Below are 27,385 nucleotides of genomic sequence, written 5' to 3'. Positions count from 1 at the left end.
ATGCCTGGAGCTAGTGGCTGGATACGTTGTTGCAAAGATCCACTTACTTCCAAGACTCAGGAAGATGGGAGGGGTCTTGGACTGTGGGCTGGTACAGAAGAAGCAGACAGAGCCTAGTAGGGTTCTGTGAATGGTCAGAACTGTTTGCAACACCCACCGCGTGAGAGGACTCGAGGGGAGAGAGGAGGCAGGGAGGAAGAGAGAAGCAGCTGCGGACATTTTGGGCTGGCTCTGGCTCTAGGAGGCTCTCTCTCTCAGGCTCTCTCTGGCCCTCATGCCCTCACTCTCTGGCTCTTGTGGGCTCCCTCCATCTGGCTTGGAGCAGGGGTCTCCAGGCTGCTTTAAGAAGGGGCTCTTGCCAGGCTGCTTTGAGAAGGAGAGGAGATCCATGCGGTTTTCAGGAAGAAGGCAGTTTACAAGGAGGCTGAGAATCCAGGCGGTCCTGCATTGAGAGCTGGAGGGCACCACAGCACAGAAAGGACCTCCCCAATCAGAACTGAGTGATTGGCAGCTACTGGTAAAGCTGAACTGTGCCTAGGAAGTAGGGAAACGGTGTTTCTGACTTTCCTAAGACTGGCCAGGTCTGGGAGGGGGAGGCAGGACTTTGTGTAAATAAACAATTCTTCTTCTTTTCACCAAACTCTGGTATTCAGAGTTATAATTCTGGTGGCGGGCAATCGGGCCCCTAACTAAACAGCCCGTGGGTTCTGTTTCAATCAGAGCAGCCCAGGGGTTCTGTTACAATAGGAGAAAAAAGAGATAAATTACCATTAAGCTATCTGTGAAACTCTGACAGTGATGATTTTATTTAGAAATCTCATAGTATGTCTCTGTCTTCTATTCATATATAATGTGTCTCTTTCTTCTATATATAAAAACTAGAATAGAAAATTGCTGATACAAAGGAGGTGAGCTCTGCCTAAAGATCAGCACTAGAAAATTCTCTCAAGTTTAGTTTCTCTTAATAAAAGAAAATAGTCCCACTACTATTTCTCTGGAAAACTTTATGTTTAAAAGGAACTTAAATATATATATATATATATATATATATATATATATATATATATATTTCTAAATTATATCAAACTACATTTCCCTCTTGGGAAGTAATCTTTAATTAAATATATTTGTATCTTATAATTCTGTTATGTATCTGTCTTAGGTTTACATTTTTAAACAGTTGTTAAAGATCATACTTGTATTGTTTAGAATATTGGTTAAACATAAAAATATTATGTAGTTTGAAATGAAAAATCAGTCTTGTTATACTTTCCTTGATAACTGTCTTTTAGTAAAAATAAGAAAATTTTATTTAACTGAAAGATCTAATTGTTGGGGATTAATAATTTTAAAAAAACAATGCTAACAGAAATGTAAGATACAATTTGTTTATAACTCTTAATTAACATAAGATATTGATTATTTTTTGTTTTTATTTCCATAGAATGTAAGTATAATTTAGTTTACTAATATATAATATGTTTATCTAATTTGAGTTTCATAAATTAAGTACGTAAGATAAATTAATAGTATTTGATGATATTTACCTAATTTAGGTTGTTTACTGAACCCACCTTTGTATAGCCATACCCCTTGTCCCTGACTTAGGTTCAGAGATTTCCTGGCTTTGGGTTGGTAACCTGATTCCAGGCACATGGAAGCATGCTCAAATGAGATATCCATGGGTTTACTATTTCAGCTTCTTTTCCTTTCCCATCTCGCACAACCCCCAGTGTCAACACTGGTACTTTAGCATAAGATCTCCACTACAAAATCCTTAATAAATATAAAAGCCTGTTTTCATTGTTCAAGAAGGAGAGCTGACTTCATATCAAAATGCATAACTCACAATTTTATTTTGGAAACCGACTTCTCAAAGAGTGCACTTAGAACTACATTAAAGTAGAATCCTGAACTGCTCTGCGGGGACCCTCAGAACAATGTCCTATATTCATGACTTCACCTCTTACTCCCTCTATTCTAAATTATAATGTTTTTTTCCTCACTTGGTAACCTATGGCTGAATCCTGAGTACTTTAGTTCTGAGGTGCTCAGTAAGGTTTGTGATTGCTGCAGGGACATGTTTATATTTCCCCCTCTTGTTTCTTCAGAACCTTGCATGTGGTAGGTGATGAATGAGTAAATTAAATAATTCTCACAATGTATTGGAGAGAAGAAACTTGAAATTTTTTAATAAAATTATATCCACACAAGAAAAGGCTTTTTAAAGTTTTTTTTTTTTAAATAAATGTTTATGACAACTATAAATAGCATAGTTCTTTTATAATGGCTTGCAAAACCACAGGTCCTGGCTCTCTTATGGTTTATAGCATGGACATGAAAGATTTGCTTTTATAACCTCTCTACTCAAGGCATTTATGGCAAGAGAAGGCACAGAAAAGTACAATTTTTTACTCAAAATCTACTGTTGTCAAGTCTCTATGCTACAAGTATGAAAACAAAGATGAACACTATGAGTTTACCTTCAAAGAACTTATAGTTCAGTAGGGTTGATAAATAATGCTCACAGAGAGCTTCAATACAGTCAAGATTTCATGAGGCTATATAAAAGTTAAAAAGAAAATGATGGTTTTCCACACTGTATGATGATAATCTTGCATTCCTATGGAGATGTAGAGCTATGATTATGGAGACCTGCAGAGTGTATCCATTTGCAATAAGTTATTTTTAACTCAAAAACCCATAAAACTTGGTGACAAAAAGAAGTGTATTTTTTCTTTCGTATCACTATTTTTATAGAACCTAAAATAGGAAAAGAGTTAAAATGTCAACAATCTATTCATGAGCATATAAAACTTAAGTGCCTCAATAATGACTCAGTCATACAATTATGACTTTATAACATATGGATCATTACTGATTTCATCTTAGTTGATATGACAATTTCCTTTTCACTCTGTAGCAACATTTGGCATTGTGGTTTTATTTAAAATTATTAATTCAAATATCTGACACTTTAATTTAAGGACATCTGTCAGTCTAAACTAGAACTTATTGATTTTTCAGCATCAAACTATTTCCAACTTATTGTAATAGAATGTTCAATAATCTCTGAAATAGTTAGTTTCTATTAATTATATATTCATATAAAAATAATACACTATATCGTGGTAAAATGTATTAACCACAATTTTATATTGAAAGGATATACTTTCTCCCTCACTGAATAGCAAATAATGTTTAGCATCCTTTTAATAAAATGGGCTCTCATCTTGGCTAGTTTCTGAAAGTCTTGTGTTTCAATTATTATAAATGTGATGTTTGGTTTATAAATAAATTATGTTATAAATTTTACCGCTAATATATGCAGTGATTTTTTTTCACTAAGATGCAAAATATCACATTATTGAATTTAACAGCAGTAATTGTTGACAAAAATTGCATCAAAGATTCTTGACTACCCTAGTGGTTATATCAGAACAATCTAGGGAGATCATTTAAATTAATTACTTCCTCCACCAATGTGTTCCTTTTCACACACACCCTTTTCCTTACTCCTTTTCAATCACTGCTTTAGTCAGCCATTCATGCTGACAGGAGTGCATTTTATTACCTATGTATGTGGAAGGACAGACAAATAGCTGCCAACCATTAGATTATAATACATTTAAAAGAATTTTACATATAGTAAAATCAAGTCATTCTTTTTTTGATGTCATGATATTTAGGCAATTTTTATAGACAATGAAATAGGCACAAATTATCTCTGTCCCATTCCAATAATGTATTTTATAGATGAAATGGCTCTTTTTTATTCATTCTCTGTATTTACAGATAGACTGTTAAAAGAGCATATGCACTGAATTTGTGTTTTAATATTTCCTGTGAGGTTAGTCAGTTTTAATTATTAGCATTGAACATAAACATAGAATGTTTTACGTGAGGCCAAAGACCCGGCACTTTTCACTGACACTGGTGTAAATGGTTCATGGCTCATACATGGAAAAACATTGTATGGAAATTGAATTAAAGGTCTTTGGAGTCATACTGCCTGTTTCTGAGCCCTGGGTCTACAGCTTTTCATTTGGGCTACCTTAGACATTACTTATTTAAAGTAGCTAAGTCTTGGTTTATTTAACTGCAAACCAAGGATAATAATGCTACCTATACCTTAGAGCTGTGGTGTATATGCAGTGAAATGAAAGCGTTTAGTTCAGAGGCTGGCACTAAGAGGGAGCCATTAAGTTCTGCTATCATCCTTCTCACCAACATCATCACCATCAATCATCATCATCATCACCATAATTATCTAACAGTCATATAGCATAGCACCCTATGTTAAGAATCTTCCCTTAATGCTTACTATTTCTTTTAATAACATATTTTTTCAAAATTTATTTAATTTGCTCCTATGTTTTGTTTGAGTTTTGTTTTATTTTTTGGTTGATTGTTTTGTTCTCCCAAGACAAAAACTTTAGAGCTGTTCTACTAAAAAAATTTTCATTTTTTGTAAATGTTGCATATTGCTACATTGCCATCTTAGGGGAGCAAAAAGCAAAATATCAAATTATATCTAGCTGTAAAAATTTCAGCTGCAATGTCTAGAAAGTGTGAGTAATTTGTTCATCTTCAGGATTGAATTTATATTTCATTCCTTATAACAAAGAAAACATCCCAACATTTTGCTAAGATAAATAAGTCAAATAGAGGAAGATAAATACTATATGATGCCACTTATATATAGATTCTGAAAAGCCACTCATAGAAACAGAAAGCAGAATTGTTGCCAGGAGCTGGGGGTGGGAGAAATGGAAAGATGTTAGTCAAAAGGTAACAAACTTCTGATTTTAATATGAATAAGTTCCAGGGATCTAAGTTATAGCACAGTGACTATAGTTAACAATGTTGCGGCTACATAAGCAAGATTGAACACTCCGGAGCAGTGGATTAAAGCAAGCAAAGTTTATCAGCTGGCTGTCGGGCAAAGAACTCGTCTCAAACGGAGCTCCGACAGACCTGGGATTTTCAGGCAGGGGTTTATATAGGATCTGGCTTTCTCTCTCTAGTGAGAAGCAGCTTGTTGGGAAGGGGGGTGACATGACAGAGCTGCAGGAGTGTCAAACAGGAATAAAGTTCTTAGGGACAGAAGTTCTCAGGGCCAAAACTTCGCAGGGCCATAAAGTTATCTCCAGCGGCAGCATAGCTCTCCAGCCAGGGACGAATTCTCTGCGAAGCAATTTATCTTCAAAGGGGTAGATATCCTGTAAAATATAACTTTCACAAATGTTATAAACAAGACACAAGCAAATGGAGGGTGATAGAGGCTGAGGTCCTTTTAGCTTGTAAATCACCAATTGCTACAACACTCCTCCTTACATTCCTCTCTCCAAGGCTTTTTAACAAGTCCTTACTACTTCTTACAAAGAACATCTGAAGCCCTTACATATTTACATATTTAACAAACCTCTGCAACTTTTTACAGATAATAGCTGATGCCTCTACAATATTATATACATGGAAGTTGCTAAAAGAATAAATCGTATGTATTCTCAAACCACACACACAAACACACACACAAATGGTAATTATATGAGATGATAAAATTTGTTAACCAACTTAGTGGTAATCACTTCACATCATATACTTGTATCAAATCATTATGCTGTACACTTTAAACTTACACAACGTTATATTTTAATAAAGTGGGGCAAGGGGAAGCAAACACTACAAGAATGATAGGAGTTCTTTTGCAAAGAGGATGTGCATTGGTAGGTCTCTTTACTCAGTTGTTCCACCCTACACGAGGGACAGCTGATAATGTGGAGAGACACCCTGATTACTCAGCTAAACTGCATTGATCCTGCAGTTTATTCTAATAGCAAGGCTAAAAATCTCAGGAGATTTCTTCCTTCAAATCAAGAAATGGGTGAAGTCTGAGTTTAAGATTAATGTTTCAAAAAGGAAATATTGGTTGAGAAACACAGAAGCAAGTGCCATATTGTTTCTGAGAGCATATGTCATTATAGTTTAGGCTTCTCACTTATGTGTCCAGTCGTAGAGCATTGACTTGCACCACACATTCTCATGAGTGACACCGTCCTCCCACCCTCCATGTGTGATGAGGGATGCTTTTTTACCTATACTTAACCCTGGATACTCTGATATTTTCTAAACTGGGTCTGTCCCCACTTTGGTTCTACTCCATCCCCTTGAAAAATCATAGTCTGTAAAAATTACTTGAATCTTCCTGAGGTGATAGAAGTGTTTTCTGTTCTGATTGAAGTGTAGGTTTTATGCATTATATATTGGTCAACAGTCATTGAATTATACAATTAAAACTGAAGCATGAATTCCCTATACATAAATTTTCCTCAATTAAAAATAGAATGATCCATGTTGATGTATTTTATTTGCATTTTAAGATGAAGATTTACATTGATCTTTTTTTAACACAGAAACAAAAAGTATATGCCTGTTTCTTCTAGCTCATTCAAAATAAATTAAGCTTTGAAGTCTAGAGTATGTGGAAACATTGTCCCCTAATAGCATCATATTACCATTTTAGGAATGAGATTTATAAGGAAAATTGCAGTCCATTGCTGAAAACAGTGGAAAATCATGGCTTCTCAGTGATACCTCCTTCCAGTTATCATGGTTCCTAATTTCTTGTGTCTGAAAACCAATGTAAAATTTTAATCTACCAATAATATCTAAGATTTGAAGAGTCCCAATAACTATTTCTCACCACTCCCAACATTCTTAACAAGTTGAGAAAAAAATACAAGAAAAGGCCAATGTGTCAGCTTTCCAAGGCTACATTAGAAAATACAATTTAAATGAGAGTCAAATGGACTGACTCTCATTCTGGCGAGGGAGAGCCCAACTGGGAAAGTGTTCAACTCTGAAGAGCAAGTGATCTCTGTCTTACACTAGTTTAAAATGGAGGTAGAGGAGACAAAATCTTCGGTTCTTATATATTTTTGTAGATTTGCTCAGTCAAGTAGCAAAATCCATAAAAATAGCTCTTACCCAGCAACAGAAAATTGGCTATACCTGTGAGAGTAAAAGTAAAGGGAAAAGAAGAGGAAAAAAGTATTTAGGGAACACTAAAATCAGAAGTGTAAAGAGGGTCTTTTTCTATTTAACAAAGAGTTGAAAGATATATACAGAAAATATGTGAAATCAGAATATGAATTGAAGGCATTGCTGACCAGGTTCTGAACCTGAAAAAATGCAGATCACTATCATTAGATTTTGGTGATTTACAAATTCATCAAAAGAGTTCTTTGCAGACTTAGACAGATTTTAAAAAATGTTATTACAATAACAAAACATCAACATGAAAAAAAAAGTAAAATTACAAAGTGTATCCATCAGGCAGTTCTTGGTTAAAAGTGTATTTGTAAATTCTTGTATATTATTTCCCAAACCATGTTAAAGGAACACAAGTGGTTATCTGCTGTTTGAATTAAGGACAAATACAATGTCGGGAGACTTCTGTAACTCTAACAGGATTATAGTACTCACTGGAGGGAAAGAGTAAAGACAGAAATCAGTCACAGTGGAGAATACTAAAGCCTGCTTGTAGGTGTAACATATTGCTAATGAGATCTCCAGGCTTCCTATTGTCTATCTACATTCTCCAAGGGCTTCTCATTTCACTCAGGGTCAATCCCCAAACCCTGCTGATGACTTAAAATGCCCTACATGATAGAGCCTTTCATAACCTTTCTGCCCTCATATACAGCTACCTACCCCTTTGCTTGGTCCACTCCAGATGCACTTGCCTCTTTGTGATTCCTCAGACACAGCTAGTAGAATCCACCTCAAAGTGCATTTGTGTAGCTCATACCCTTACTTCCTTCAAGTGTTTTCTTTAAATGTCACTTTTCAATAAGTAGCACTTCTTGACTTCCTTGTACTGTTACTCTTTTCAGTGGGACTTATCACGTATCATTACATAATATACATATTTAGTATGTTGGCATTTGAATCACGACTGGAATAGAAATTCTACGAAAGCGGGTATTTTTGTCTCTTACTCACTGCTATATGTGATGAATGATTATAGCTTCATGTAGAATGAATAAAGCAATGGGCGTTCAGGATTTCCTAATGCTGTGGGATACACGGCTTCCATCTGCCAGTCTGTTACATTCCTGGCACATGCAGCCAGCTAATCGAACAGCAAGGAATCATCCTCAAGCACAACCTAGTGACTAAGTATTTCCCCAGGATAACACAACAAAATACATATTGCTTAGCCATTTCTCTGCTACTGTCTCTCTGGTTCCTTGCTCCAATATACCACAGGACTATACCTCAATTTCTGGCCCTTTCATGTTGATGACTGGTTTGAGTTCCAGTTGAACTTTTTGCCCTTCCATCCTAATATCTGTGCTACATCCTTGCTCATCATCCATCCAGGATCACCTTAGTCATTCTGCCCAAAGGAGAAGTAGACAACAGCCTACATCACTTCTACATTCTTAAAATATTCAGCCTTCAAGGGTGCTAATTTGCCACCTACAATCTATTTATAGCCATGTCTGCAATTTAAAAATTCAAGTTATAACATACAGAATATAAGAAGAGGAAGTTTCTTCCCTCATTTTTATTTATCTTAATTCTTTTATTTTCTCTGGCCTTCAGTAGATTTCCTCTGCTCTCTATTGAATTACTTTCCACTTGCCTTAGGCTCTCTCTGTCCAGAGAGTGTCCTGGGGGCCTGTTTCCCATGCCCTGCCTCTCTGTCTGTTCAGTTTCAGAAGCAGGTGTGGAGTACAGGCATCTGAAACATTTCACTGGACAACAAGATGCCATGGTGAACACCAGGTGGAGGCCAAGAATGGACCTGGTATGAGGAATGGAGCCAGAACTGAACTGGCTCATGATGCTGTGATATGGAATAGAAGTCATGGAGCCAAGGAAAAGGAGCCAGATATTACCTTTTCATCACATTGAGATTTTTGTTCTAGGAACAAGAAAGATTTATTTTTCAGTCTTAGTGTCATAATTTGCTGATCTTGTAAGACTTGACAGAAACTTTAACTTCTGCTGTTTTCACCTGGGGCTGACAAAACCTGTCCCTACCAACTATGGCTGACAGATCCTAAGGTCTCTCTGCTCCCGTGCCATGATCCCGGCCAAGTGACCTTCATGTTTTTGTGTAATATTTTCCCTCTGATTCTGGACAGGGCCTGTCACTCGATTCTCATGAGTTCAATTTGACAAAGAAAAGTGATGGGTATCACTTTTGTGGTTGTTACATTACATAAAACTTCATCTTGGTAGCAGTCTATCTCTAGAGACTCTCCTTCCTGATTTGGTGGAGTAAAATGGCGTGCCATGAGCATGACTGGGAACTGCAGCTGTCACTAGGAACTGGGGTCAGCTTCTAGACATTGTGAATGACCTCCAACATCTAGCCAGCCAGCATTTGGGGTACTCAGTCTTATAGCTGCAAAGAAATGAGTGTTTTCAAAAACTTGAGTGACCATGAAAACAGGTTCTTTCTCAGTCCAGCCTCCAGATAAGCAAGGCCTTTACTACAGCCTTTTGAGACCTTAAGTAAATATGGTAGCTAAACTAGGCTCAGACTCCTGACCCACAAAAACTTGGAGATAATAGATGTGTGTTGTTTGAAGCCTTTAAGTTTGTGGAAATTTGCTACATAGTAATAGATAATGAATACACTGAAATTGCAAACCTTAGTTGCTTCCTTATGTAAATACACTTAAGAGATTCTGTAATATATATATAGACACACACACCCCCACAACCCAGCCTCCAAATTTTTACCAATGAGGCCATTTTCCTTACTTCTCCAGCTGCATTTTACTGTACCAAGATTGGGCAACTGTTATTTTCTAAACTAAAACATGTGGTGTCCCTGCTTAAAAACTGAACTGGTTCAATAAGATTATCTCAATGTCCTTAACACAAAGAAGTATCTTAAATATCTCACATATTTTTGAGAAGAGGATCAGGTTTGAGAATACAAATGGATATGTTTACTGTAGCATGAAATCTTATATGCATATAAGGAATTTAGATTTTACTTATCATAATTTTCAAAATAAAATGTACCTAAAAGTCAAGTGTGTCAGTTGACAATCAACATGAATTTACATTTATCCCTACCGATTTTTTGTTATTTCTATTATGCATATTTAGAAAATTATTGGTGATGTATCCATTTATGTTATTAAATTCTCTCTAATGAGAGATATTTAAATTATAATTCTTCCTGGTGTGAAGAAACAGACAACATAGTGTCCTTAAATTTAGTGAAGAATAAAAAAAAGTGTTAGTAGCCAAATGGATGTTTAAAAATGGTGTTGAAGACATAGAAAAATTAATTTGTAATTTTATTATGTTTACCCTGAGTAGAAATCCACAATTACATTTTCCAATAGCAATCAGACAATATTTATAATTTATTAGTGTTTTTAAAATGGCAAGTATTGGGAAGTACCTATGACAACAGATGACATGTGCCACCAGTAAAGAGTGGAATAAACACAATGCCTTTTATCAATTATTTTGCACCTAGAGAGATAAATATTATATGCCCCAAATATATTTGATTCAAGCTTGATTAAAATTATATTGAAGGCGAATTTTACAAAACATTTAAGGAAGAACTAACATCTATCCTTCTCGAACTATTCCAAAAAATCCAAGAAGAGGGAAGACTCCCAAACGCTTCCTATGAACCCAGTATTACCCCAATTCCAAAACCAGGTCAAGACACAACAAAGAAAGAAATATTGCTGATGGGCATGGATGTTAAAATCCTCAACAAAATATTGGCAAACCAGATCCAGCAACACATTGCAAAGATCATACACCACAATCATGTGGGATTCATTCCAGAGATGCAAGGATGGTTCAATATTCACAAATCAACCAATGTAATACACTACATAAACAAAATGAAAGACAAAAAAACAAATTATCATATCAATAGATGCTGCAAAAGCATTTGATAAAGTACAACATCAATTTATGATGAAAAAACTCAGCAAAATGAATATAGAGAGATCATACCTCAATATAATAAAGATCATATACAAGAAACCTGAAGGCAACATCATACTCAATGGACAAAAACTGAAAGGATTTTTCCCTCAGATCAGGAACAAGACAAGGATGTCCACTCTCTCCACTCCTATTCAACATAGACTTGGAAGTTCTAGCCACAGCAATCAGACCAGAAAAAAAAAAAAAAAAAGAAAAAGAAAAAGAAAAAGAAAAAGAAAGAAAGAAAGAAAAAGGCATCTAAATTGGAAAAGAGGAAGTAAAGCTGTCAGGAAGTAAAGCTGTAATTATTTGTAGATGACATGATAGTGTACATAGAAAATCCTATAGACTCCATGAAAAAACTACTTGACCTAATAAATGATTTTGGAAATATAGCAGGATACAAAGTCAATATTCAGAAATCAAAAGCATTTATGTGCACCAACAATAATGTATTAGAGATAAAAACTAGAAAAAAAATCCCATTTACTGTAGCAACAAGAAAAATAAAGTACCTAGAAATAAACTTAACCAAGGAGGTGAAAGACCTGTACTTGGAAAACTATATAATGCTGAAGAAAGAAATTAAGGAGGATACAAATAAATGGAAGTATATGCCATATTCATGGATGGGAGGAATCAACATCATTAAAATGTCCATACTACCCAAAGCAACCTATAGATTCAACACAATCCCTATTAAAATACCAGTGACTTATTTCACAGATCGAGAACAAATACTTCAAAAAAGACCCTGAACAACCACAGCAATCTTGAGGAAGAAGAACACAGTAGGAGGAATCACAATACCTGATGTCAAACTATACCACAAAACCATTGTAATCAAAACAGTCTGATACTGGCATAAGGACAGACATATAGATCAAAGGAAAAAAATAGAGAACCCAGAATAAACGCTGGTCTATACGGCCAACTAATATTTGACAAAGGGGAAAAGAGCATAAAATGGAGTGAAAAGAGCCTCTTCAACAAATGGTGCTGGGATAACTGGATAGGGACATGCAAAAAAAAAAAAAAAAAAAAAATGACACTAGACTACAAACTTACATCGTTCACCAGAATAAATTCAAGATGGATCAAAGACTTTAAAGTAAGCCGTGGCAACATAAAAAGTCCTAGAAGAGAACATAGGCAGAAAAATTTCAGATATCCCATATAGGAATATTTTTGCCAACATATCTCTTACGGCAAGGGAAATAAAGGAAAGGATAAACAAATGGGACTACATCAAACCAAAGAGTTTCTGCTCAACAAAAGAAAACATCAGCAAGATGAAAAGGGAACTAACCATATGGGAAAACATATTTGCCAATGATACCTCAGACAAGGGATTGATCTCCTAAATATATGCAGAACTTATATGATTCAACACCAAGAAGACAGACAACCCAATTAAAAAATGGGCAAAGGACCTGAACAAACACTTCTCCAAAGAGGATATACAGGGAGTCTGTAGGCATTAAAAAAAAATGCTCCACATCACTAGCAATCAGAGAGATGCAAATAAAAACCACAATGAGATACCACTTCACACCAATCAGAATGGCCATCGTCAACAAATCAGCAAACAACAAGTGCTGACGAAGATATGGAGAAATAAATACCCTGATGTACTGTTGGTGGGAATGCATAATGGTACAGCCACTGTGGAAAATAGTATAGAATTTCCTCAAAAAACTAAAAATGGACTGCCTTTTGACTGAGATATTTCATTGCTAGGATTATACACGAAGAATTCTAAAACACCAATTAAAAAAAAACCTATGTACCCTTATATTCATAACAGTACTATTTAAAATAGCCAAGTGCTGGAAACAGCCTAAGAGTCTATCTGTAAATGAGTGGATCAAAAAACTGGCACATTTACACAATGGAATACTAAGCAACAGAAAGAAAGAAGGAACTCCTACCATTTGCGACAACATGGATGGAACTAGAGAGAATTATTTTTAGCAAAATAAACCAGGCAAAGAAATACAAATACCATATGATATCACCTAATATAGTAAACTAATGAACAACACAAACAAAAGAAAAAAATAGACCCAGAGACGTGTAAACAAGGAGCAGACTAACAGTGACCAGTGGGGAGAGGGTGAGGGAAGGAAGGGGGGTAAGTAAGGGAAGGGTTTAGTCAAGGAACATGTATAAATGACCCATGGACATGGACAATGGGGTGGGGGTTGACTGTGGGAGAAGGGGTGGTCTGAGTGGATAGGGAGAACTGGGGGTAAAGGTGAGACAACTGTAATAGAAAAACAATAAATAAATCCAAACAAAACAACAATAAAGCTATGTCAACTATTTCTCCCCCCTAAAAATTAATGTTGAAATAAAAAAACACTGGTTTTATTGATGGTAAATAAAAAAAAACAGTGACATAAAACTTTGATGTTAGAGCTTAAATATAGCATCCGACAAGCATTACTTTTTAATAAATAAAAAACATTAACAAATATAGATAGCATATAGATATCATAGTGAGATCTATAGTTATGCTCATCAAAGAGCTGAATCATATCCATTTCATTTAATAAAATTGCCCAAGAATAGTCCTGAAAATTTTAAAAGTTTTTTTTATAGTCCCAGAAATATTTGACTTAGTACTTTAATAATATAAATATTTGTTATAAGGAACTAAATAATGTTAGAATATTTATGATAGAAAATAACCTTGATTACCATAAACTTCAAAACTATGTCACAAGAGGTGATGAGACTGAAAAACTTACAAGTTGCTCTTGGAGCATGGAGGAAGAGAGTCACCAGAACATAATTAGAGGCCTAGGAGGTGGTTAAGTTTTGTTTTAGAGAATAAGCATATGTCAAAAAGCAGAGAAGGAATGACAAAGATATAGAAATGTAAAATAATGATATATTATGGACTGGAAGGTATCTTTAGTTAAAATATTTTATCATCAAGTCTCTTGGAGAAGTTTTCTTTCAACATTTGTGATTTGTAATGCAAATGTTTGAGTAATTTTTCTTATTCTAATACACTAATGTTCTTTTTTTGTTTTAAAATAGACCTAGAATTGAGGTCATATTTAAATTTTATAAGCAATGTGAAAAATCTAGACAAACTTTTAATTTAATGTTTATATAACATCCTTAAACTGGTTATTTAACTTAATAGTCATCTTGGTTCAGTTAAAAGAAGTTATATACTTAATACATTTTTAAATACACTTCAAAATGACAATTTCATACTGGATTCATTATAGGGAAGGCAGTGTTTAATAAATCGTCGTTGTCGGCAGCCGTCCATCTCGAGAGACGATGGTGTAGCTTCTTAAGAGTCTATCTGCACCGCCGAGAATGGCTGTGCAGTCCGACTCGGGAGTGACACGGTATCTGTCTCCTCCCATGTTGAATCGACATCTTGCGATGACGCTGGAGTGTCCTCTCCAGTGAAGCTGAAGCTACAGAGCCTGGGCAGGGTGATATGGAGGGTCTGCTGTTGCCTATGCAGCAGACCCCCCCCTCTCTTCGCAGCTGAAGGGTCCAAGGGAAAGACGGAGTCAATACAGCTTGGCTTCGGGTGCGCCGCAGGAGTTGCCGGTGTTGACTACAACGTCAAACCGCCTTAGGGACTCCGGCTCCGGATTTTCTGTCGGGGTTTACTCCCTTAGCCTTTCCCCTGAAGAGGTATGCCGCAAGGCAGCGGAGGTTTTTTAAATACTTGTGGAAATATCCAAACAGGTCCATGACCACTCTTCATGGAACACTGAATACATAGAATATACACTAGTATGGTAGTTTATATTTTATATGTCAGCTTGGGTGGGTTCTGGTGCCCAGATATTTTGTCAAACATTATACTGGAGCTCTCTGTGATGGTGTTTTTTGGTTGAGATTAACATTTAAATTATTGAACTTTGAGCACACCAGGCTAGGCTCATAATGTGGATGAACCTCTTCCAAGCAGTTGAAGGTATAAATGGAACAAAGACTGACCTTCCCTGAGCAAGAAGAAATTCTGTGAGCAGACTGCTTTTGAAGATAGGCTTTGATTCTTCCTCGGATCTTCAGCTGCAGACCTAACCTGAAGATTTTGAACTTGCACCTCTACAATCATGTGAGCTAATTTCTTGAAATAAATTTCTATATACATACATATCTTAATGGTTCTGTTTATCTGGAGAATCCCGACTAATCAGAGTAAATATTTAACTACTTTGAATAACAACTTTCCAATTATAAAAAAAAGAATTGACCTAAGTGACTTTAAAATCCATTATAGTCAGAATTTCTATGAGTTACAATTTAAGGTTATGTTTTCAAAGAATTGTGAGATATAAAAGTTTTAGTAAGCTTTATTCTATTTCCATTGTGGATCACTTACAATATAAACTTTAGTAAGGGTTAAGGGACAATAGTTGTACTTACATACAAATTAACCAGCCAAGTAAATATACTTTGTTTCTAAGGAGACAAGTTGGTGACCAAATGATTTCCCCCAGCAACAAATTATTTTATTATGTTGTCAAACATTTCTTTTATGAACTGACCAGAACAACTGATACTTGGCGATGATTTTTGTTTGGTTACTGCTGTGATTGAAATTATTTTTATTTTTATGGTTATGCCATATTTACAATGTTATTTTGCTTTTAAAATCTAATGATCTAAGCAGAATTTACATGCATATATCATCAGAAGCATTTACATAAAGACACAACATAATTTATTTTTTTGATAATCCATCTATGTTGGCAACTATGCTTTTAAACAGATGGCATTATGATAAATTATCTAATATGTAGAAATCATGGCATGAACCTGGAAACTTTGCACAGATGCTTATAATGAGATGTTCATGATCACATACCACTCGCACATTCAGAGAATGGCACAGTCTTCTGTTGTGAAAGACATTTATAGGGTGAGATTTCTTCTAGTAATATTTAGTGATGTCGCTCTGCTTTAAGGATGATGTATGTCCAAGAAAATTGACTTATGATATTTGGTGATTTTTATCTTTAAGTTTTAAGGTTACATATTTTTCAGAGAAATTTTTGATAAAAATATTAATTTAGAGCTTATTCACTTTAACAAAAGACGTTAAAAATGCTCTGGGTTTAAGGGTGTTTACAGAATCAGTTTTTCAGATCTTAAGACAATTTTAATTTTAAACCACAGAACTCTCTCCAGGCTGTCAGAAAAAGAACTTTATTTTGTTATATGGAGAAAATATTGTGTGAAGTAAAAAATAAAATATTTGTATTAAGATATATGATTTGTGAAGCTATGTTATTTCTCCTTGAAATGCAGTTTAGAGAATAACAAGTAAAACAGACCATTCAGGAAAAAAAAATATTTCATTCCAAAGACACAAAGCTAATCAGCTTGAGCTGTAAAGAACTTTAAGATGATATTAATAGGCAGCTAGTTACTTGAGATGTTGAGTGATGATTCCCAAGGAAGGCAGATATCACTTGACATAATATGAATACAAATCACTGACACAAATGTGGATCAGAACAATCTATTTCTTGGTTCTTTAATTATGGAATAGCTAAATCTCTAATATTCCGATGTCTGAGTCTTAACTTTGAACACAATTTTAGAGTTTTTCTGATTTACATATGGAGAAACACACATAGGTCCTAGCATATTCTAAGCTTTTACTTATTTATATTTACAGCCTTTCTCTTTGTTTGTGTGTGTGTGTGTGCCTGTCACTTACACACTGCCATGCAGACACTTTCTAAAAATTCTATGGAGCAGATAAGGGACCAAAGAGGACTAATTACATTAACTTCATTTAAGATGTGATATTTCAAAATTATACACAAGAAATTCTCATCTGTTGACATATTCACTGTATTAGAAGTCATTAATAAACTTTAAATCCCTGAAACAATGGTGATGAATTGTGACTACAGTTATGTGCCACAGTCTTTCATTTTTATATTTCTAAAATAAATTATGAGCACTTTACCTAGATGCATTTGAGAGTTGCTTAAACAAGGTATATATTTAAATTGTATGCATCCATTTAAAATTTTTAAATACTCTCTGGGACTTGCATTGAGGCAAGTTGTGACAGTCAATATTAAAACTAGAACTTATAAATTGTTAACATTTTGATTCTTTTTAGTGGCCCATAAATAATTATTTTCTGATATAAAAGAATATAATAATTCTTTATTAGGTCATAAAAAATGTAGAAGCTATATTTTTTCCTTAAGTGTATACTTCAAGTTAAATATACTTCTGTTAAGAAAAAAAATGTTAAATATACAGGAAACAGTTCAGAGAATGGATTAAGTAGATATAAATAGAAGAAACAGTTTTTTTCTTTGTATCTTAAGTTTTTCTTTACTCTTTACTTTTGTTTATGTTCTTTATGTTGAGATATTGTGTTCAGTGACTATAACAAAACAAGGAAACTATCAAGAAAGAATCAGGCCCACAGTTTTCAGAATATGGCATGGAAATCCCTGGGTTTCTATGAGACCTTTTCTGGGGTTCTATAAGGTCAAGACTCTTTCATAATACTGAAACCTCATTTATCTTCTTCATACTCATTAGCTCATAAATGTACAGTGGAATTTTCCAGAGGCCACATAACATATGACATCACAACATATTAAATCTGAAGCAGATATGAGAATCCAACTACCTTCTATTAAGACAAACATTTAAAAGATTTTCAAAAATATGAATGTTACACTTCTAATTTATTTTATGATCTGGAAAATTTAGTTACTTTGTTTAAAATGTGTTTAAGTTAATACATAGTGTGTTTATTTCTCTTTAAATGAATTAATATATGTCTTTGAAATTCTCTGTTTTAAGTCTTAAAATTGTAAATATTAATAGCTATAACTCAGATAAAAAAGCATTTGTAATCCTCAATAATTTTTAAGTATATAAAAGAATCTAAAATTCCCAGACTTTAAGAACTTTTGCCATAAATTAGTCCCCCAAGCCTTGAATTATTGTTATTTTCTATATAAATGTAAAAATTTAAGATGACCAAGATGTCTTACTATGTATATCTCTCTCTTCTGTTAACCTATTCAACTAAAATATATTAAGATTTTTAATATTCAAATCACTGGGTTAAGCACTGGCTCTAGAATGCTCAATAAGACCAAGTGTCTATCACAGAAGGAAACAATGTTCTGGGTTATCATGTCCTAACAACTAAGATGTTGGTGTCCTCTAGTGAAATTTCAGCATGTATCTGATATGAAGTATTGTTTACTGAAATCCTGCTTTTGGCATTTTACATTAATTATCAGACTTTGGCTAGTCTTTACCTGGAATTATAACAAACAATCAAGGTGCCTGCCTTCCTACACCTAAGGTCTTGGTGCCTTAGTTACAAATTCCACCTGGGTTATGCACATTGCTTCAAGAAATTTAGTTTATTATGGAGGAATAGAAAAATAAGAAATGATATCTTTACAATATAGGCTTTTTGAGAGTCTATTTCAAAGTCCAAGTTTTTGATGATAAAATTTGAGCTTTGTGAAGAGAATAAAATATTTCTGGAAAGCAAAAGTGAAAGTATTTAGCATAGGAAAATGTAAGCTTATGTCACAACAACTGGAGAGGTAATAAAGGAAGACATGTCACTTAGCCCCAGAAAGATGTATCTCATATGGCCTGGAATGGGGTTTAGAAGAAGGCGCTCAAACCTGCAAAAAGAAATGAGACTTCTGGAGGCTATACATGGAGAAGGCAATACAGCATTATAAGCCTAGTCATCATGGGTCACACTGCTATAGCGGAGCTACATGGGATCCATGATAGTCACTGAGGCACATCAGTTCCCATGTAACCATGTGCCTCATGTGTGCTGGGCTGAGGTGTCACATAGGTTATGCTTCTTCTCCTCATTGCCTGATAAGGGCCATCATCAACAACTTCCTACAAGTTGCCTGTTAATCATCACATAAAGATTCTCACTTACGCTGCAAGAATTTTCAGAGCCCAATTCAAAATGGGGAGCTCCGATATTTACTTCTAGACCTCCTGCAAACCTTTTGAATTAGGCCAGAAAATTTATAGTTAGAATGATATATAAAAGAAAAAACTTAGCTACTCAAAAGTAAAGGTGTAAACATCCCAGACCTGTTACTTATGGAGATTATGATCAGTACCAGAGAGTCATTACCAATCCTTGGGGGAATAAAAGAGAAGCACAGTCATTTGAACCCAAGGTCATGATGCTTTAGGGGGAAAAAAAATCACACCAAAACACCAAAGAAAAAAGTGGTTATTTAGAAAAAGAAGAAAGGGTAGGAGGAGGAGGAGGATTGGGAGAGGGAGGAAGTGGTGAAGAAAGAGGAGGAGAAGGAGGAGCAGAAGGAGAAGAAAGAAAAAAAGGAAGGACATAGGAAATAACTTTGAGCCCTGGCTGGCTGGATCAGTTGGCTGGAGCATCATAACATACACCAAAAGGTTACAGTTCGATTCTAGGTCAGGGCACATACCTAAGTTATGGGTTCAGTCCCAGCTGGGGTGTATACAGGAGGCAACTGATCAATGTTTCTCTCTCACATTGATGTTTCTCTGTCTCTCTCCCTTTCTCTCTATCATCAATTAAAAAATATAGAAACCAACAACAGCAAACATGTCCTAGGATGAGGATTTAAAAATAAAAAAAACATTGAAAACTTCTTTCTTGAATTTTGGAATCTCTTTGCAGGTATATAATATGAACTTGGCACAGCTCAGTTCCTAAGTATTGTGCCCTAGAGAATATTTGAAGAGGTTGGAATATTTGAAGAGGTTGAAAGACTGGTCTCTACAAGCAGACCAGAAAGAACATGAGCAGCTGGTAATGGGGACACTAAGTCACTTTGGAGATGTCTTGGGAAGCCAGAAAAGAGTCTTGTCATGTTTTAGGATGGGAGGACATTGGCATCTTGCTGGTATCAAGTGCAATTTTGACTCACAACTGGATAGTTATAGACAACTGCTTGGAGACAGCTTTGCCCGTCCTGGTTACCAAGCTAATAGAGAAGGAAATGAACCCTCTTGCACCCACTGCAAAGCTACTGAATCAAAACCTCTGTGAGCAGTGCCCAGATATCTGCTTTAAGAAGCCTTTCTGCTGATTCTGATGCACAATTACTTTGAGAACCACTGTTTTAGTGTAAGACATAGTGTCCTCTACTGCTCTGATGTTGGGAAAATAGCAAATAATAGAAAAATCAAGTTTGACAACATTTAGCTTTCAACTTCTAGGGTAAAATAACACCTTTACATAAGATAAAGGGTCTTTTTCAGGGAAACAACATTTTACTGGGGTAGGATGAAATTGAAGTAATATTTTTGCAGATGAAAATGATAGAATTCTATTATTAATACTCTCAAGTTGTATCGTGACTTCCATACCCACTGGAATAATAATATACATTGTATCAGAAAAAGTTCAATTACAACCTAAATAAATTAGTTATTGATCAATTTTTGGGCTTCAAATTAGACATTGTTTTTTAGTCTATAGGAAAATAATATATATATTTTTTACTTTATAGAAACTTCTATTCAAATATCAGGATAAAACTTAGAGGTTTGAATACAGCTTTTTGTGAAAGACAAAGTATACAAAGGACATAATACATAAAAATCAAGACAGATTTACTGTGACTTAAAAATGAAATAAATGTGTAAGCAGAGATGGAAATATAAATATAGAGAATAGAGAGCTTATTAAGATATTCAGCAGGCCTCTGATAAATGACCAAAGCTCTCACTTAGCATAAGGGTGGAGTGGGGAGGGGGGTAAAATAAATGCAAGATAGGGCAAAGAACAAGCTGGAAAGGAAGACCTGGTATGTGAGGCAATTTAGAGCCACAGAAGAGTGGAAGTCACAACTTGACATTGATAAGCAGAAGGAGAGCTGAACAGAGAGCTTGCTTAAAACATGCAAGAGCTACAGATGTTCTTTGAGAACATGGCAATGATGAGAAATGGCAAGCTGCAAGGTGCCCCAAGTTGGAATAAGGGAACAGCAGAACTTGGTAACCTTGTTATGTGTGGCAGTGGGGAGCTACCTAATCATTACCTGAGTACCACCTTGATTGTCTAAAACGAAGCTGAACCAGATAGGTGCAGCTGAGCAGACAGCAGTTCAGGAGTGACTGGCAGGCCAGAGTTCAGTGAGGACAAGATGTGCATGGACAATGTCTTCCATGAAGGTTAGAAAACTTGACTTTGAACAAAGGTTTCAAACTAGGAAGTCAAGATGAGAAAAGACCCATTGAAGCAGAAAATGGCCATAATAGTATGCTTAAACTTTATATTGACTAAATATTTAAGTGAAAGTAACTTTTAAAACCAAAGAGATCAAATTACATTTAATAAGCAAATGTAAGGCCCACTCCTGTGTTCTAGTCATCAGCAAGAATGTCTGTTCCAAGAGACAATAAGGTTAGTTACAGATAACAAAGTTATATTTTCAGAGTGAAAATATGTAAACCAACACAGAAAAAGTCAGGATCCATGGACTTCTTTTTTTCTGATAATCCTCCCTAGACCTTCCCAGTAAAGCACTCTCTTGCAGCAAGTGATGCACTTTGGTAACATCTCAGAGAGAAGATCAATTTTGAGTCCAAGGTGATACTGTATTTGCACTTAAGTAAGTGCACACTATTACCTGAAACAACAGTTACAGGCAATCCATGCATTGTAAATAAGCAGCAATACATTGTATTTGTTGAAGTAGAATTTTCACTATTGTACTAACATCAATTCAATTAAATTTGAGAAGCTACAACAATCAGAAAGTTTCCCAAAACTCTCCTGTTCCATTATGTTAATTGAAATAAACCAATCAGTGAAAGACAAATACCATGTGATCTCACCTACAAGAGGAATCTAATGAACAACTAACAAACAGACAAAATAGAACCACAGGCATGGAAATATGGAACAGACTGCAATGACCAGAGGGGAAGGGGGAGGGGGAAAATGATGGAAAGAAGGGGAAGGGACTAGAGAAAGAACATGTATAAATGACCAAAAGCATGGGCCACAATGTGGAAATTGACTGTGGGAGTGGGGGATGGGATGGGCAGAGTAAGGCAAAGGGAGAATATTGGGACAACTGCAAAAGAATAACAATAAAAAATGACTTACTAAAAAACTGTTTTCTAAGAATATTTCAGGAAAATCAATATGACTGACTTACTGAAACTAAGCTGAAAAACCTGACATGTGTGCTTTTCAAATATTGCATCCATTCTAAGGCCATTGAACATTGCTGATATTCAAGATTTGAGTGCAAATAATCCAATATATGCTACATAAATGATGTCAAATGTGATAATCAATGACTATAAAAACATGACATTCATAAAAGGCATTATTTGTGGAAAGATAACTCATGGTGACAGCTTGTGAATTCCAGAATTCTTTAGGCAATTTTATTTGCCATTTTCTCTGGCCCACAATACGGTGCCTAAGGATGCATTTTAAAAAGAGAGTTTGGGTAATTTTGGATTCCCAGTGACAGACAGAAATAGCTTTAGTATGTTATATTATGCTTATAGATACTTATAGAGTAAAGAGGATTAAACATTAAAGAAAAGTTTTCAGAAAAAACATGCATAGTTATATAATTAAGATTGTACCCTCTCCTAGAACAAAAGTTTCCAAGCAGTGCACATTTAAAAACTGCAGGCATAAACCTATTTAAAGGGCTTCATCATTCAGGCCTGTGAACATAACATTGTCTTTGTCAATTTGTCTGTATTTTGTTCTGGTAGGTGACATTGTTCTTGAGCACTAATCAATTGATGTCTCCGTGCCATCTGGCATTCTGCTGCTAAGCACAGCTGCAACGCTGTAAGGTGAAGTGTGAGTGGCAAAAAGCAGGGCTTGTGTTCATCACGATGTCATGGTCCAGACTACAGAGTCAATAAATCCTTCGTATGTCATGCTTATCCTACTAGGTGAAGAAATGCTTTGGCAATGCCTTGAATAAAATATGATAAAAAGTAATCGCTTTAATGATATTTTGAAAATCATGCTTTGTTTATAGAGTGAGACTGTTCTTTCCTTGGATTGAACATATACAAGTCATTAACAGCTATATCATTATATAAAAAGATGTCATTGAAAACTCTGAATACATATTTATTCTTTACCACTTATATGTATACAATATTTCTAACTGACTCATTTTCAGCTACCCACAGATGCCAATATGATTTTTCTTTAAATTCCTGAGAGTAAAAAACAGTACTATTAGTAATTACACAGAGAAAACAGGTATTTACCAGGAGTGTCCCAGACAAATATAGTACAAGTCTGTAATTTGCGAAAGCTGAGTCCCATTAAATATTGTAAAATATAAGTAAAATCTGAAGTTCTCATAAAAATGTTCTTAAAATACTACTAATGGCTTGCTTTTAAACCATTATAAATAATCAGCTGTTGTTAAGCTTGGGTGCAGTGAAATTTTATACAAAATTTTGTAAGGTGTTGATTTCAGTTTTAATTACCAATGCGTGAGAGCTATAATCATGGTGTACCTGTATGCTCCGCAAAATTTCTCTTTGCCATTGTATGTCATGACTAACACAATGAGCCGAACCCAACTTGGCAATGTGCATGACTAGTTCAAGACCATCTTCCCGAATTTCAGATTCCAGATCTTCCATTGTATTCCTTAAACAAAAGAGATGTATCTAACCTTCAAATAAATGGCTTCATTGAGTGTATCCAGCTGGAATAGAACTGGTTTAGAAAGTACCATGGGGAAAGGAACTGACAAATCCTGTAGCAAATAACCACCTATAACAGAAGAGTAGTTGCAAAAGATATCTCTAGTGATGAGAAACATTTCCTGTTTTTTTTTTAAAGTGTGCCTTTTCTTTCTAACAGTGAAACTCTTAGTGAAATTTACACACTGTACATTTAAAATGGTTTTGAGAAAAATTATGTTTTCTATATTTATTTATACATTAAAACAAATACCGAATTTTTATATTATTTACTAGTTGCGAAGCAATTTACAAGGTGCTGTGAATACAAAGATAAGAAAACTGACATTTGTTTTATCAACTCAAATAAAAGAGGGTGACACAAGAAAATTAACATATTAGGAACAACATAGTAAGGCATTTACTCTAAAAGCACCTTTCCTTTTTCTCTCTGACCACTTACCCTGACCTCTTCAGATGTTTTAAATGAAGTAATTACTTTTCTATGTCCATAAAGGTCATACATCCATAGATCTAACAATTACTGCAAAAAAATTACTTAGATGTGTATATCTATCTACTTAGAAGAATACTTTGTAAGGTTTAGATAAAACAGAAACCCAGGCTGTTGAGTTATGAGAGGCTCGATGCCCGCTGCCAAAAAGTGTAACTCCCAATGCCAGAGTTTGGTGAAAAGGAAAGGAATTGTTCATTTAAAGGTTTCGTGGATTTAGATGAACGGTGAAATTCTGCCGTTGTGTCCCACTTCCTTAAAACACCCACAAATACACAGTCCTGCCACCTCTTGGTAAGCCAGGCCAGTTTCAGAATACACCAGTCTGAGGCACTGTCTTTCAGAAAAGCAGGCCACAGCTCAGCATTCCTGGTCCCAGCTCAGCTTTCCCGGCAGCTCCCATTCATTTGTGCTTGACTGGGGAGGTTATGCCCATGTCGCGGGGTTCCCCAGCTCTTAATCCAAGACCCCACGGCACTTTCTTACACACCAGACTTCCTGGCGTGTTGGTGGGGGATCCCCACGCAGTCTTCAAACCATGTACCCTTTTGCTCAATGGCTGCTGCCTTATTTTTAAACCCTGACCCTGGCTTGTGACACAGTAAGTGTGGTGACCAGACCTGGTCACTCACAGAAACTTGCACAGGCCCTGTAAGCTTTTTTGTCCCTATTCTTTGGTAAAAGCCCCTCCCATCTCTCAGCAAAATGGCTGTGCTCCACTGAGTTCCATCCCCCAGATTCTGAGGTTAATGTCTGCTCTCTTACATACACAAGTCTCCCTTTCAAGTCATGTTTCTTGGAATTTGCAGCACTAATATGTATTTTATATAATGTTGATCATTTAAGCAAAGCCAGAAATCTAACATCAGAAAAATGATTATACAGAGAAAGGCTTAAGTGCCATCTAATGGGTTTAAGGAGGAAATCAAAGGTAGAAACATTACTTGGAGGCACCAAATTATCTTCACATAGTATTTCTCATATTCAACAAAATAAGCTTCTCCATATTTAGTAATACGTTCTGTATACATTTCCTTTGTATGATAAAATCTTTCCATGGATGTAATAATCAAATATGAACACACTGAAAAATGATATCAAGACACATATTGTAATAAGACCTAGCAAGATTAATTATTAATTGCCTGATTATATTTAGTAACTGCAGTAATGCACCAGCAATCCAGTGCTTAGTTCAGTGTCAGACCACTTGGCAGTACATTTGTAAGCCAGTCGTAAAACAGGGGTGGATCTCAGCAGTTCACAGTTTCTACATTGTGGCTTTGGCTATTTTTCTTACTCCCCCAAAATAAGGTCTATTTTTGGTCTTTGCAAAGTCATCCTGGGGTAATAAAAAAAAAGTTCAAAGCAAAGAAAAAAAGAGAGGTATCCAGAAATACAACAAAGAAGACAGAAGTTTGTCAGGGGGGGAAATGAGAAGGGAGTATCCGGGGATGAGAGTAGGAATCTGGAGGGGAAAGTGCCACCAGTTGTCTCAGAAGTCACTGTATGACTCAAAAATGTGCTTTTAAAATGATCAAAATTATTTTATAAAAGCTTATTTTTTATTTAGACATTATATGCAAATTGAAAACTGTTTCAAATTATACCAGTAGAAATGGAGAAAGTAAATATTATAATTTCCACTTTATAATACAGTGGCATAACTGTTTTATTTTATATTATATAACTCTTTTTTTCCCCCATATTAGACCCAGTTCTACCTATTTTTTCAGTCAGTGTCTCTCGAGGTCACACACACACACACACACACACACACACAAACACACTTTCTTCAGATCACTGAAAAACAATGTTAGTCTCTACTAACATATCTGAGGATCCTCAGGAGGGATTTACACCTCACCACAAATACTGAGCTTTCCTGAAGTCATTCCAGTGAATGTAACTCCCAACATTTCTAGACTTAGGGCAGCTCCCACATCACTCCCTTCTCTTAAATTACAATTGCCTCTCACTTTATTTGCCTCCTTTCAACATAGAATCTCTTTGCTCCACACTCTTCAAACTGCAAAGTTTTCCTTTCTATTGTCCTTAACTTATTTTGCCATAAAGTTTATATTAATTTCAATAATCTCAAATGGGCATCTTTGTATCATTTCAATTCTCTAAAACAATTAACACAAGATAAAAACTCTTGTTAGATCATCTGAGCATGAGGTGCAGGGTGGAAATTTTGACTGTACATAAATTTTACTGTCTATTAGCATATATACAAATAATTATAATAACACTATATTTGTATTACAGAAAACTGGAAAATAAAGAGAAACAAACACTTAAAAGTAAGTATTTTATATATTCACTATCTAGCAATTACCACCATTAATACCTTAATTCATCTCCTTCCAAATCTTTCCATGTGTGTGTGTGCATATCACAATGGGATTATATTTTCATAATGTTCTGTGACTCACTTTTTTAACAAACAATTTTCACATTATTCTCATGTAACCTAATGCCTAGAAATTATTCAGATATTCAAATGTGACTCTCAAAATATCCTTTCTGACATTCAAACCCATTTCTAGTCTGCAACATGCACTGCATCTGATTTGGTCCCTGATGTGTTGCCCAATCTCACACAGAATCTTTCTTCAGTGTTTTGTTGAAATGACAAGGCCAGAATGTCCCATTTTAGGAGTTTCCTGGTTACTTCATTGTGATACAATTTATTTTGTTCATTTATTTGCTTTATTTCACATAAAGTGTGTCATATCTTAAAGCTTGATAAAAGTTCAATTTTTAAAATTTTAAGTAGACTAGGGCCTGTTGTGTGCCCAATAGTCTATTGATTTTATCATCCATGGGGCTAAATTTTACCTTTTTATTAAGTTATGAAACTCTGAATGCAATCTGTGTGGTTTCTGGGGAACATCAAATGTTCAGTACCCCATTAGTCATACATCTAAATATTTTAATACCAATTGTTAATTCTTAACTGTATTAGTATTTTCATCAGGGTTTGTGAAATTTTTGTTTCTAAAATATCATTCCTTTAAATTTTCTTTAAATGAGAATTGTTTCTCAATAACAAGGCTATTTAATTGTGTACTTTATTTATTAAACTGCTGATTTAATTTCCTTAATATACAGTCAGAGAGCAGGTGATTTCCATAGATCTTATAGGATTATTTAAGGATAAAGGAGTATGATGTCAGCAAATAACAG

This window comes from Furipterus horrens, unplaced genomic scaffold, assembly GCF_987537825.1.
Source record: "Furipterus horrens unplaced genomic scaffold, mFurHor1.1.pri manual_scaffold_1, whole genome shotgun sequence".
NCBI classification, from domain to species: Eukaryota; Metazoa; Chordata; class Mammalia; order Chiroptera; family Furipteridae; genus Furipterus; species Furipterus horrens.
Note: the sequence above shows the minus strand (reverse complement) of the source record.